Source organism: Hetaerina americana, unplaced genomic scaffold (assembly GCF_022747635.1).
Source record: "Hetaerina americana unplaced genomic scaffold, ioHetAmer1.1.p SCAF_3, whole genome shotgun sequence".
NCBI classification, from domain to species: domain Eukaryota; kingdom Metazoa; phylum Arthropoda; class Insecta; order Odonata; family Calopterygidae; genus Hetaerina; species Hetaerina americana.
The window spans coordinates 16,480,938-16,494,146 of NW_027286874.1; the positions used below are offsets into that span (position 1 = coordinate 16,480,938).

Consider the following 13,209-nt stretch of genomic DNA (forward strand, 5'->3'; position numbering starts at 1 on the left):
GTCATTTAAACGTCATTCGACACGTGATCCACAACTCCTACTAATTTAGTATGATACTGACGAGTTTAAATACTCCGAAAATTAAGTAACTACTCCCAAACTAATTCGTTATTTAGTAATTAGATCATCATCATTTCAAAAGTCTATAAAAAAGCCTCGTGCAAAAAGTTCCATGAGCTATGGTTTTTTGCGAAAAATTAGAGTAACAGTATCGATGGTGCATTCTGTAACTTTTTAAGTTCTGATCATGCTCGTTCAGATAATGTTCATAATTAACCATCTACTATTAATTCTATTTTGTAATTGAATAAGATGCTGAAAGTAAAATATCCTTTGCTGTAAAAACCTCTGAAGTAGTGTCTCTTTAAGCAGTAATATAAAAAAGGCAAGGGCAATGAGATTATTTCAAGTAATTATATTAGACAATGGCATCATTCATCATAACAATAATGAACCGATCCTACGGTTTAATGTATTATTTAAGAATACAATGTTTAACCCCTGGATAAGTTATACCACCCTCGTATATGTATTTGATGATTATATATTTCAAATCATGTGGAAATTAGATTCTTACTATTACTTTTAGTTATTTATCATTAATCTTATTACATTATTTTTTATGATTAAACATTGTAGATTACTTAATTCTCATTAAACTTTTAGTCAACACAGTTATTACTTTAAATATAAATGTGATGACAAAAAGTAAGGATTTTTTATTGCACTTTTTCTGACTACTTCAGTAAATATGGTAAGAATCTTTTATTGCTTCTATACATTAGATTGTCAAAGTTTACCAAAACGGTTTTAAACACTCAGGCTAAAAAAAGTGGTTTTATTGACACACTTCTGATGCTTACCTTTCTCAATAAATGCAAGAATAACGTTGGAATTTTGTAAATTATTTTCCTTGTTTGAAGTACAACAGCAATCAAAAAAGTATAATTAACAATGTAAGTTGTCATCTCTGGAAAAGCTTATGGCTTCGCGAGACGAGGATACTTTTTTTCTTTCTCACTCTTAAAATAAATTCGTGAATATTTAGGTACATCTTTCTCTTTATGTATTTTTTCACATTTTTGGGATTAACTGCTATCATTTATCGATGCTCGACGTTTCGCTCTTTCCACGTACAGGGAGTGAGTGTCATAAGGCTAGTAAAAAGAATTACAGAACTTCTCTTTTTTTAAGGCCTACGACCATATTTGTTTTCGCAAGACTACCCATCTGTTATCAAGTCCTTGTAATTTGTACCCTCGGAGTCTGCTGATGGTACGTAATACACTCATGTAAGTTGTACGTACATTATATAAATGGTTTTTTAGCAGGTAAGCAACATAAGGTGTTACTGTTCTGAATTACACAGTATGCTAAGTTGAAAGTAATACATTAAACTCAAGACTTTTCATAGAAGATCAGTAAACGGATTATAGCTTTGAGAAACATGCGCCATGTAAGACCTTTTTTTAATCCCAATGAAAACTGTTACATAAAAAGAACAGATGTATTGGCATGTTTTTAAAATAACCCAAGGGAATCCTATGCTTATGGAATTTCTCCTTACTTTACTAACAACAATGTTTTAATATATTTACTGCAAAGATTACATTTGATGATACGTGGAATATTAATTTAACTCGTTTCAATGGATAAGTACCCTGTATTAAATTATAAAAATCAGAAAAATATGAAAAATTAATAAATTAGAAACATGAATCTCACTAGCATAATACAGTAATTTTCGAGAGGTTTCAAGTAATTTTCAATGTACAGCACAATCCTGTTCACTAATATTGCACAGTTTGCTGAGCAAATGCAAATTGTGTCATCATCAAGTAAATGCATAAAATCATTTAGCACAACCATCACACACCAGTTAGTAATCCTTTAGTAATGCCATAGTGATATGTGAGTGGTATACTGCAATGGCGGGGACAATGAGCCTAATCATTGCAATAACCCAAAGCATAACTAGGAATCCACGTTCACTGGAGAGAATATTTAAATAGAAATAATGACACATTTCGATAGCACAATGGAAAAGAAAATAGAATACACACAGGATTTAATCACAAATGAACCAACCAGTGAATCATAATGGAAGAATTAAACTATTAGAAATTAGTTAAGTTCGTTTAATGAATGCATAGTATATAAAAAATCTAATCCAATAACAGATCGTAATTTCAGCATGAATTCAATCTTTCGCCATCTTTCAATTATTAGTCGCCCCAATGCGCGGGTTTGATCGATGATATTATCCCAGGAAACATGTAACAATTCAGTTAATAGAAACACCCTTGATTTTTAGCATGACTTTTCCAACAAAAGCACACGGGAGTCAACATTAGCATCCCTCTTGTTAGCCTTTCTTACTCATTTCGTTGGGCTGGTACACACAAGAACTGTTCAGTTAAGAGTTATCTCCATTTTTTATTCTCATTAATTTATTGTACAAACCGTAAGTTTTAGGCTATATTGTTAGCATAACGTGTAATGTATATGTGGCACAAGTTACATTGATTTTTATTCCAGTATTGCGTAAGCGTAAATCATTGCAAGGTGAATGTTCAGCTCGCCCACGGCCATGATGATAACAGAGAGAAAATTTGCTGTTACATAAGCACATCGACAGTCGAGGCCAATGCAATGCAACACAATGCTTATGGAGAGTCAATTCTCCTGCCAAAAGCAGAGCTAGACTATGGTTTTTAAGTATCTAAAGAGGGGAGAATTTCATAGCAATGTGGACCTGTAACTCCAGCCACTGCTTTTACGGAAGCAAGCATTACAATCTTTGCTGCCATTGTGAGATAGGATCGTGGGATAGTGTTTAGAGAAGTAATAGAAATATTGAAAATTCCATTGGACAACACTCACACGTTGGCAACGAAAAAGCGCACATGACACATGCTTGTGCGCGTAGAGTGGCGCGAAATCGTGATTATCTCGCAAAAATCAATGTGAAGTGTGCCCCTTATCCTAACTATAGTCCAGACATAGCCCAACGTGACTTTTTATTGTACACCAATATAAAGAAACGCCTTCTGGTGAAGCGTTTTCCATCATCATAACCAGGTATAGATGAACTGAACGTGTTTAAAAATGCTATGGTTGTCTCTGAATCAATTATTCTGTCAAATCAATGAAACTCGTACAACGCATATATCACATTAGACTAACCGTACAGCAAAAACCTTAAGTGATTGAAAACAAATTATGCAAATAACAACGTTTGGGTTCACTCTTTAACGAATCACCCTCGTAAAATCATCGTATCTATGAAACAAAGAATACAATTACTAGTATACTTAAATCAATTATCTTTTGTTCCTCTCTTTTGGAATAGGGAGATAAATGGAAAGCAGTGGAGATAATTGAAAAATAACTCTTATTTCGAGCTCTGAGGGTATGTAAAGGTAGGTAGGTAGGTGGATACAACGTGGTCTCACTCGAGAGGCCTTTCCGCTGACATAACCAATGCAAGATTGGAGATAGCGCACGCACCCGAGTGGCATGGCGTTTCCATTTGCCTCCATGCTCAAAATAATCTCTCGAGGCGGAAACCTGTCGATTCGGAAAACAGTTTCGCGAGGCGTCGCGCCCCCATTCGCACCAAAGAGCCCCGCCTCCCGAGCAACAGCGGGTCACGTCGCGTCGGCCCCCTATTGCCCACTCTTCTCGAGCGTGCTTTATCCGAATCATTTGCACGATGCTGTATGGAAGGCGAGTGACAATGGAGGAAACTTGTTGTGGAGGGATTAAAGACCAAAAGAATGAAAACCAAGGCTGATTAGATATCGTGCGAGTGGTCGCATCGAAAGCCGTATTGTCTCCGACTGTGCAAGAAATCCGTTCACAGCCGATTGACATGAAGGACACCTAAAAATGGCAATTTTGCAATGGGACAGATGCCATACTACCTTGATCAAAAAGTTCCCGGAATTTATTCAGAAAATTAAAAATACAAGTTTATTCATCTAAATCTATATTGTCCCCTTCAAAGTAATCCCCATCGACTGCAACACACTTATGCCAGCGCTTGATCCAATCCTCGAAACATTTTTTATATTCGGTTTTCGGTATGTCCATCAGTGCTTCCTGCGATTTTTCCATTACTTCCTCTCGGCTGCTAAAACGCGTTCCCCGTAATGGTTTTTTAACTCGATTGAACAGAAAGAAGTCACAGGGAGCCAAATCAGGTGAATTCGGTGGCTGTTGGATGGTATTTGTTGCATTTTTCGTCAAAAAATTACGAATAATGATAGCACTGTGCGACGGTGCATTATCATGGTGCAAAATCCACGAGTTTTCTGCCCACATTTCTGGTCTCTTTCGGCGAATTGCTTCACGCAAACGTCTCATAACGCCCAAATAATACTCTTTGTTTACTGTCTGGCCTTCTGGCAAAAATTCATGATGCACTACACCGTTGTAATCCATGAAAACCGTCAGCATTGCCTTCTTTTTTGACTGAAAACGACGTGGTTTTTTTGGTCTCGGCTCATTGGTGAACGCCATTCACTTGCCTGATGTCTGGATTGCGTGTCGTACTCATAAACCCACGTCTCGTCTCCAGTAATGATCCTTTTGATGAATATGGGATCGGATTCAGCCTCGCAAATCATGTCTTTTGCGACGTCAACACGGTCTCTTTTTTGCATGAAATTGAGGTCTTTTGGAACCAACTTTGCTGCTACACGACGGAAACCCAAATCATTAACCACAATGTCTTGGGCGGATCCATAGGCAATGTTCAAGTCCTCCGCTATTTCTCTGGTGGTTAATTTGCGGTTATTGACCAACATTTCTTTTACTTTATCAATTTTTTCACCGACTTTCGATGTCGATGGTCTGCCACTGCGTTCATCATCTTCGATTGACTCACGACCACTTCTGAACCGCTCGTGCCACTGGTAAACGACCGTTTTTTTTAGAGAATTGTTGCCGAAACACTTTTCCAACATTTCCAACGTCCGTGCGCCACTAAATCCGTTTTTTACGCAAAATTTAATACAAGTTCGTTGTTGCAAATTTAAATCCATTTCTGCAATTGTAAAAAATCGCCAACACACACAGAGATAGATGTACTCTTGGCTACGTAACTTTTGCAAATGTCAAGTTATGACACTAAGATTTAAAGGGAATATCAACAACAGATGTACCAATTTAACAAAAAAAACAGAACTCAAATCGGAACGATGGGAGCGCCACACGGTGGTTATTCCGGGAACTTTTTGATCAAGGTAGTATTTAAGACCGACGAGATACTGTTGCAAAGGCCAATTTTCGCACCGACGAAGCCGAAATGCTATGCGGCAATCCCCTTTTCCTACAGGGTCGCACCCAAAAGTGGTAGGACTGATTTTCTCTGGCGCGAACGGAGCGGTGGAGGGGGGTCTGCCTGGCAGGGTAAGGTAGAGGGGGCTCTTAGCAACAGACCGACACCAGCCTCAGTCGCCTGCGGGCTGTGGTTGAGTGAGGACACGTTTTTAGTGAAGAAAGTTTTTTGTCCGCGTCGAAAAAAAAATGAATCTGAATTTAGAGCAACGTTATCCCGTGAAGTTTTGTGCGAAACTCGGGAAGACGACAACTGAGACCCTCGATATGATCAAGCAGGCTTATGGGGATACTGCCTTAAGCCGTTCCATAGTATTTGAGTGGCACAAGTTGTTTAAAGAGGGTAGGGAGCTCGTTGAAGACGACCATCGCTCCGGACGGCCGTCGACGGCAAGAACCGACACGAATGTGGACAGAGTGAGGACACTGCTGAACACAGACCGACGCTTAACCAGTGAAGAAATTGCAGACCAGTTGGGTCTGTCTACATCCAACGTCCAACGCATTATTTCACAGGATTTGGCCATGCGCAAGGTGTGCGCCAAGATGGTGCCGAAAATTCTGCCATGGCGCGCTCGTCGTCAGACAGCTCCTGGCCAAATACGGCGTTGCCACGTTGCCGCACCCGCCCTATTCTCCCGATCTGGCACTACCGGACTTCTTCTTCTTCCCCCTGATGAAAAGACAGCTCAAGGGACGACGTTTTGGCTCGATAAAGGCCGTTCAAGGGGCTTCGACGAGGGTCATCAACGGCTTCCCCAAAGAAAATTTCCAGCGGGCGTACGGGGAATGGGAGCAACGTTATACTAAGTGTGTAGCAGCTCAAGGAGCATACTTTGAAGACTATTAAGTCGATGTAAGTATATCGTCAATAAAATTCTTGTAAAAAAATCAGTCCTACCGCTTTTGGGTGCAACCCTGTATCTTCTCGTCTCGTGACTGACTCCCACCCGAACAGATTAATATGCTTATTATTTTGATAAGTCCTATTGTACCAGGAGAGATTTCCGACTATCACGACTACTTGGTCCGCCGTTCAACAGATTCCACTCCAGTGGAAGCCGTTTATTAAAGCAAACGGCAACCAAACGAACGATTTGGAAATGCAATGACCTTGCATGAGCGCATGAAAGCAAATAACCACGCGAGAAGAAAATTTTCCTTCCTAAAAATATCCACTCTCAAAACGATGAGCTCCTTGAAGTAAAACTTCCAAAATACCCAAACAAGAGGATGCTTACGAGCTAGCTGGAGCAAAACAAGTGAAATGACGCGTTAAAGCTACATAATACCGCCCATCACTGTTTCCTTAAGTGATATAGTCATATTAACTAGTTAAATGTTTCAGTTTGCGGAACCTGCAAATCATTTCGAAATAAAAATACAATGGAATAATCCAATAAAAATTTCTTATATTAAGCGACCAATGTTTCGGCACTTTAATGTGTTTCGACGCCGACTTCCTAGCTTTATAATGACAGTACCGAAACCTTGGTCAGTTAATAAAAATTTTAAAAAGTGAAATAAGCCATTATAGCATTTTTCATAAAAAATATCAACTTTAGACCTTGTAGAAATACCAACAGAATGTGAATAGTCTTCCAAGTGGTGTACAGTAAGTGATTACTTTAACACACAGCACACCATTCATGTGCCATGATGTGTACAATGATTAAGTACCAGTTAAATATTATATATACTTCCTGGTCACCGTAGTATGCGTTAAATTTATTCTATTCCCCATTATTTATCTTACAAATACCCTACTTCCCTTGATATACATCCTCATCGTAAAATAATAACCAATAAAAGATGAAAAATAATCGAGGCAGGCGTGACTACACATAAATGTCACACTAGAAGAAATATATCAGGGCATGTTCTATATTTCTTCCGAATTTTGAAGTCACACCCCCTACGAATACCCATTGGAGTTGGTTTAATGTGAAAGATAGGCATGAATAAAAGATATGTATCACCACCCTTCCTCATTCATTCCGGAAACTAAGAATAAAACTGCTCCACAAATAAACCGCCATGAAAACTTCACTTATAGGAGTATCGTATGTGTACGAATGTATCATGGGACGGGTGATACTTTTATCACTGTAAGTATTAATACATTATTTTAAGTGGACCGCTTGGAAATGGGATGGGTCGTTTGCATATGAAAATATGGGTTGGAAATGAAAACGTATCTTAAAATCACTTAAAAACAAACGCTTTTCTTTCAAAATGAACTAAAAAGTAGGACATAAATTTTTCTCCAATGGTAAAACAATGCCCGTACATACATGACTAAAAGATAAGAGTGGGCGGTAAATTTAATTTTGGAACTTATAGGACGACTGAAAGCAAATAATGATCAATATACTCGTATATAAGTTAGGACGCTATCGGTTAAGAGAATGACTGAAAAGCACCCCGAACCTTTTGAACTTAACGCACTTGGCATTAAGGCCAAGCGGGGAAGCGGGGAAGTTCAATGGAAGAGCAATATACACGCATTTGTTGCACATTTTACTGTCATTAGTAGTACCTGTGTGTGCAAAGGTGGAAGTGGATTTGAGCATCGGAAAGTGGGTCAAAAATCGATCTCATTTTTTTGAGATAGCAAAACGAAGCCAATTAAAAAGCTGCAAAGGTTGGTTGTCAACACAAATCACTGGTAGGAGGAAGCTCTACCAACAGATTTCATAATCTAGTAATAATAATTTATTTTTTGAGATAATGGCGGATTCATAAAAAGGGCAGGATTCCTACTCTTCACTGCTACTACTCTGATGTTCTCCAAAATGTTTTAAATAAACCTTTCTCCCTTCACCCCCGGGGGAAGTGGACTCAAAAATTGCATTGCGATAAATTACACTAAGGCCTTCACCTCAGAGGATAAATTATGGGAATAGGATTTTCGGTCCTTGGATGGATGTAAGTGACCCGTAACATTCACACCACAATTGAAATAATGAAGCAAAACTGGCCGTTGGCATTAGATATTTCTGCCCTTACCGCAATATAGCTGAAAAGTATCCCTAAGATTCTGACAATAATATTACCTTCACGACACAATTAACCTAGTTTACCGAGGGGATATCAATTCGCATTGTGGCCATGGGCTTTTCAATAAAATGAAGCATGCCTGGACTATACTATTCGATAGTTAACACATCATCAAACTTACAAGGAACGATTATCTCAGAGTCAAAGATTACTAGAATAATCTCCGACTCTCCGAAAGATTGAAATAATCCCTTTGTAGAACAAGACGCCAATATGGAATTTTTAAGATCAAGGTATGCTTTTGATCGTCGCAAAATCAATAAGCAAATTGATTATAATTAATTTAACCCAGATTTATGTATTTATATCTAGAATTCCATGCAAAACACCTTAAAAGTAAGTCTTACAAATTTACTTGTTTTGTTCCCAGTCCAATCACAACGAAAACCGATGATATTAATGGATTTGAATTGTAGTTTATAAAATCGCATTGGATGGTTTTAAATGAGGCGCAATGAGCATGCGCATTGACTTGGACAGAGATTCCAGTTTCCATTTGCTCCAAATGGCCCTCTCCACCTTGCTGATATGTTTCTGGAAACGTAATGGGTAATCCCTGAGGAAGGAAGCGACTAACTGATCAGTGAGGTGTGGTCCCCTGTGACTAAGCACCATCGACTTCATCTCCAAGCACAAAATTTACGAGGATGACGACCGAAGAGCTGTGCGTGAAAATTTGATTTTTCAAGCATTCGCTTTCGTCTTTCAAAAATACGTTAACATAAATACTCAATAGGATCGAAGTTTTTAAAATATTAGATAAAATTTAAGCTACATGAAATTTTTCGTCAAATAGGAATTTCCTCCCAATGCAACAATTTCAGAGTGCAAGAATTTGTCAAGGAAATTCCTTTATATATTGAGGATCCCTCGTGAGCGGTGTCGTTGTGGAAAGGTTATAATGTACCCAATCCATGGATCTAAACGGTATATACTGTGTTTTTGTAATAAAATATATGATTAATAATATTTTTTAAATAATTAACAACATTAAGCAGTTTTTTCTTAGCAGTTTTTCATTAGCAAGTGTTTCAATGTCACCTAATTGAACTGTCATTTCTGAAATTTGCCAAACTCATATTAAATATAATGTTATATCAATTTTTTTATATAAGCAGCCGATAACTCTGCCAGGGAAACTTCACTTATAGGAGTATCGTATGTGTACATACCATCCTATTCAGGTACGTTGAGTTCCGTGCGATAGGTCTATATGCCACCATATTCAGATGCGTAGAGTTCCGTGTACATGAGACTAAGTATCATTTATTAAATATCAGGGAATTTTGCTACACATAGGCACCATCACTCAAAGATATTTTCCAAGTTGTCAAACAAAATGAATTTCCTAATTAATGAAAGTTATCTAAAAAATTACTAATTTTTTTTATTTTAAATATTACTAACAATTAAAATACCAAGTTTCTAAAATTTGTTGTCTCAGGCGTAACTTTGTGGAATTTGCATAACATATTGAAATGTAATGAAATAATTGACTTGTGTGTGGAATTGAAATTGGAATTGAAAGTGTGTGGAATTACAAAGTCAATTATTTCATTACATTTCAATACCAAGTTTCTGTTCACAGAGTGAAAGTATAATATACCTCCCAGTGTATTCATTAACTTTCGCAATTTAAGTACTTCCAATTCCACAAATATTTTTCAAATGTTAAGTTACAAATAAGTTTTTACATGTAATTCAGTACAACACATTTATATGTATTGATTTTCGATAAAATGCCGAGAACAACCAGGAGAGAAACAAGAAAACAATTCGTTCTGTTAACGAGGGCCTGCGAGGAATAGATAAATGCACCTTGGGTGACACAAGACCATTACCCAACCATGCGGAAAAGGCAGATATGGAGCTAAAGTTGGCGAATGAGGATAAGAGGAAGGAGGATGAGAGCGTTGGCTGGCTTGAAGGGAAATTGACGAACTTATCCTCGTTATATAATAGTTGATTCTCGTTATACAGGGATTTCATTGGTATTACAACTTATAAAACGTACGATAATTATTTTGATGAGAAGTGGAGCTTTAGCTTGACGACCAAACAACAATGGTGGAGACAAAATACGAAAATAGAAAAAGGGAAACAAAAAATAGAAAAGGCTTATCAAGAAGAGGCAAAAACATAAAGAGCAATCCAGCTGCAAATGACAATGGACATAGAGATAGGGATGAATAAAATAAATTAAGACACGTGCCTGATTATAAGCAGATGTAAGATAGCAAGACAGTGGGAGTAGAGAGGAAGAAGACGGGATATACATGCAATGAATGGAAAATGCGAAATGCGCGAAAGTATGATCCTCTCGTCGCCTGCTTTAGTCACAGAGTGTCATTACGAATTTCACCTTTTATTTCCTAGCCTCTTTCCTGGGGCTAACCCCACACCTCTTGCGTAAATGCGCGACACCCTTCACTTAAGAACAAGATAAATAACCGTCACGATATATCCGTAGGGTATTATTTTACAACACCGTAATTAGTGGTTCGGGGATTAGCGTCCAATATTCTCCGAAAGTGACTTCACCTTTTACTTATAGTAGTCATAACATTTAAACCACTGCACAAAGAGATAATTCCAGACAGAACACTAATAATTGCCAAATGATCAAGCAAATTACGAAATTGATCCGCCTCAGGAGAGGCGGATCAATTTCGGATCAATCAATGGTATTACTAATACACAGTATTAGTAATACAATTTTCTTCTACACTCAATTACTATTTTAAATTTTTCCCTGTTTCACAGAATTACGAGGAGAATTCAGGAAATAGATTAGTTTTTAAAGTAGCCCTGGATATTTGGAGTGGGTGGTAGAGAGGAAACGCGAAGAGGAGAAGCTTATGACTAATGTTTCTGCGGGTTTGAACGCAAGGCAAAAATCACCTAGAGTAGAACGAAACACCAAGATATTAGCTAGAGGAATAGCCTTCACGAGGTGAGTAAAGAAAGCAGAAAAACATGCATTTACTGTAGGAGTGTGGGCTAACTAATCAATTCGTCAATATTTAGTGGGAATAACTTTTGGTGACTAACGATCTACCACTTACAATCAAGTTACTCATATATTAAATAAGTAGATTCACTATGGATCCCAGGGAAACAAATACAATTAGATACCACATATGTGCGTCATACGATTTATTAAGTCTAAGCGTACCTCAATTATACATAGAACCCAAGAAAACAACGTAAACCAAATTACTCAAAGACGATATCTAATCGGATGAAAGGAAAGCAAGCAATAAATGAAGAAAATTTACAAGTATTATCAATAAAGGAACTAATAACTCTTAAGAGATGTTGAAAACTATTACGTTGTATTAAGGGAAACACTGTTTTTTTTTAGATAGACGTAAAGTGGGCAACATCTACAGAATACTGCGACAAACGCTGCAAGGGAGTGTGGTAGGGCACTAGACATACGTGCACAACCATTATCTTCATACATGAATTTGAATATATATTTCCTCTTATACACAGATACCCCTACAAATCCCTATATATAACATGCAATAATTGACTAAATCATTAAAATTTTGTCTCTAAGTTAATAAGCACGGGTGATTTGGGACGATTTTCTTATGCTTCCGTATCGTACGAGGGAAGAACGAGCACTTGAATCTGTCGGCGACGTCATCATTGCTCTTATTTTATAACAGTGGTCGAAACTACCATTATAATTTGTTGTCAAAACAATTTTAGAATACATATTGAAGGGCCTCCCAAAGGGGAGATGGCATGACGATAGGCAAGAGTATAAGATCATGCTAAAACTCAATACTTAAGCGCTAGTCTAGTGAGTTACTTCGTAGGGATATTTCGATTGTTTGGCAAAAAGCTTAGCAGAGTACAAGAAGCAAGAATGGGAATTTTCGGACAAGTTGTACAGAAATGACCTAGGGAGTGGCCAAAATTGATTGAAACCTCTTTCTCAAGCCAATATACCTAAAATTTTTGAAAAATAAATAAATAGCGAAGCATTCATATTATCAAATTTTCACTGCGATAGTTATCTTGTCTCTTTGAAAACATTTTAAAATGGGCATTCTCGTAAAATCTAAATCATAATAAAAACCGAGAAAGATGAGAGTATGCAAGTTAATCATTCGATTTTTTACTAAACTATGTGAATGCTTGGAGAGTGGAAGTAAATGTACATTGTTGTCGCGGAAGGTCCGTTGAATATTTCCGTGAGACCAACTATTCAGCACAAAATTTGAAACACTTTTAACGCGTTCACGTTTTGATTGATTCCTGTTTATCGGACAACATTTGCGTGAATAACTAGTCATAAAGCTTATGTTAAGAGGGATGCGAACCGGAATCAGTGAGCCGTGTGGCATACGCCAAAGGGCGAACGAGGGAAGTGCCCTGGGAAATGGTGTGCATGCAGGGAGTGGGAGGGAGGCGATGAAAAAGGATGCGAAGGAAGGGGAAAGTGTGAGGGGGAGGGGGAGCGACGGTCGTGCGTTTGTGCGATAAGAGGAATGCCATCACATCCCCAGCACACCGCTATCCAGGAGCAAAAGCACCACCAGCTGACACTATCTCACATTAAGCTCCAACAAGGCCAACCAACGTAAACCCAATGGCACTTTCGAAATTAACGCCTGCATACAACATTCCCGCTCCCTTGTACCGTCCGAAATAAGCGTTATGACGAGCGTCGGGATTTGAGGAAGCGGGGAGAGAGAGAACAAATCACGCAGGACCGACAGGAAAAGCATGAGATTGAAGCATTGCGTGTGCGATAAATGAAAACAGCTCGGCGTTTGCATCAATGCCCAC

General features: G+C 38.0%; 1 protein-coding gene across 3 annotated transcripts in view; it reads right to left on the reverse strand.

The window, feature by feature from the left end:
* LOC139690215 (uncharacterized) overlaps positions 1-13,209 on the reverse strand; it is a 309,365-nt gene that overhangs the window by 225,403 nt on the left and 70,753 nt on the right. The gene's annotated exons all lie outside the window — the stretch shown is intronic.